Source organism: Odontomachus brunneus, unplaced genomic scaffold (genome assembly GCF_010583005.1).
Source record: "Odontomachus brunneus isolate Ranch 3 - 2012 unplaced genomic scaffold, Obru_v1 Obru_scaffold_006, whole genome shotgun sequence".
Taxonomy (NCBI): domain Eukaryota; kingdom Metazoa; phylum Arthropoda; class Insecta; order Hymenoptera; family Formicidae; genus Odontomachus; species Odontomachus brunneus.
The window spans coordinates 2,731,798-2,734,143 of record NW_022639456.1 but is presented as its reverse complement, the minus strand read 5'-3'; the positions used below and the strand labels follow the sequence as shown (position 1 = coordinate 2,734,143).

General features: G+C 46.5%; 1 protein-coding gene across 19 annotated transcripts in view; it reads right to left on the bottom strand.

Moving 5' to 3' along the window:
• Nucleotides 1–2,346, bottom strand: part of LOC116850969 (regulating synaptic membrane exocytosis protein 2-like) — an 89,754-nt gene that overhangs the window by 57,025 nt on the left and 30,383 nt on the right. The gene's annotated exons all lie outside the window — the stretch shown is intronic.

Below are 2,346 nucleotides of genomic sequence, written 5' to 3'. Positions count from 1 at the left end.
AGTGCAAAAGCACATGTCGAAAAAACACTTTATCGCGTTCCATTTTTCACAAAGCAAAAGAAATTGTTGTTTAGGAAAATAATTGTGTATGCTGACTGAATGTTATCGAGAAATGTCGAAATTAATCACAAACTACCTGTTTCGTTAGTAATGACTACTAGAACTGTTTGCATTGCCATCTAACATTTGCGGGCGGAAACTAAGTTAAGGTCCTAATATTTAATAATTGCAATCCCATGTATATTTGCAGATTAATTGAGACGGAAGACACGCGATGTTAATGCAATTCTAGAGATATTGGTTAAATACAACGATGCGCGATGTATGCTTCCCACATAGTGGAATCGCTATAGTTCAAAGGTAAAAGAACAATATTAATCGACTCTCGCGCGATTCTCCCTCCCCTTGCATCCGGACATGCGCGTATCATATATATCTCGGAAATACATTGGGTTACGTGAAAACTAATTTCGATGTGTACGCACAACGCATCGGATTTATTTTGCAAATATAATACGACATATGCAACACGGTGTCGAAGCTGTTATAGTGCAAAGGTAAAAAGTATAATGTTAAACGATTCGATTTCTCGTATCCTCCATCTCTCTCTCTCTCCCCCTCTCTTTTAAACGCGCGCACGTATGCGCGTTTCCAAAAATAGATACGGTTACGCGTTTTGATTCCTACGTAAAAACTAATTTCGATGCTCGTGGGCAAGTGTCGTCAAACGTGGCGTCAGACATTTATGTGGGAATGAGAGAGAAAGAAAGAGAGAGAGAGAGACAGAAAGAGGGAAAAAAAGGAAGAGGCAGAATGCTCCATGAAGGTAAAAAATGAACACGGCGCCGAAGCAGCCTGCTCGGCCGACCGTCAAATTGCAATGTCTTCGGATTAAATTTATATGAGGCCGCCTATACACCGAGTTCGCGACCCCGTTGTCGCGCGAGTGAACGCGCAAAAACTATAGCGACACGTGAAACGCCGCCGTCGTTACTGCGGATGCCGCGAATGAAACGCGGCTACGCCAATTCGGTTATACAACAGCGGGGCTTTCTCTCCCGGGCCGTGTCGCGGCTAATCAATCGCAAAAACGCTCGCCTGAGTTGCGCATGCATGAATTATCGCGCACGCGATAACAATGATGCGCGCTTCTGCGGAACACGCGACGCGTTGCGTAGAATCGCGCAGGGAACGCGACGACAACGTCAATGGGTGGACGCGGACGCGCCGTCGCTATTCTCTCATCTCTCGGTCTCGAAAAGCGTTATTGCACGATATACGCAGTTCTTTCATCGCCCTGAGGGAGGGAAAATGTCAAAGTTTCCGAGCTCTCTTCATAAGTAACGAGCCGAGAGCAGCGGGTTCACGTGATCTTCATTGTGCTCTCGGTGACATTTCGCAACTTCGTTGCGTGGATGATGCGTTGCCCTTTTTCGCGCGCGCGCTCTTTCTCTCTTTCTCTTGTCACCGAAGGAGAATAAATTTACGGTATCGATGATGTGATTTCGGATTACAATTGCACCGGTATGGAAAAGAGACGCCGGTCATTTCGCCGACCCTTGGCGCGTTTTTAATGAAAGTACGATGACGCGCGCGCGCCTACACGAGAGAAATATTGTAGTAAAAGTCACGTTGAAAATATATATCTTTTTATAGCGTTTCTCTGTAAATCTGAGCCGTACAGAATTTGCGATATAAATCACTACAGAGATAATCAATTTGACCATCTATTTGCTGTGTAAAATATAAAAAGAATAAAACACTCAAACAAATGCAATAATTCCGTAGAAAAAAGGTGCGTAACATTTGGAAGCAAATACATAGCAATTTCGATCGTAAGTCGCGTCTAAGATGCGAAAAATTTGACCGTAATTTTACCTACAATATTTCCGCCCTGTGCGAAGCCCTCGCGAATCATTCTCAAAGAACGAGAACGAGGTAGCAAGACAAATGGGGATGGGAGGGAAAAATCAACTGAGCTTGAGCTAACGAGCCGACGGGTCAGAAGTGCACTCGTAAATTCGGCTAGCGAGAAAAGCAGAATAATTTCCGAGATGAACTTTCGATGGACTCGGCGAATGGGAGCACCAGCGTGCCTCGGAAGGCGGTGGCGACGACGACGACGCTTTTCTGCCTAGGCCGATAGGGGTCGAAGACTACCCAGAAACGAAGAAGGGGCGAATGTTTGAATTCGCCCACGTGTTGGCCGCGTGACGTCACCGCCCAGCGTGTGGGCGTAGCGCGAGTGAGCGGGAGCGCTAAGAAGGAAGAAGAGGGATGGAGTGGAAATAGGAAGACCGTGTTGGGGAGAGAGCGCGCGCGAGAGAGAGAGAGAGAGAGAGGGGG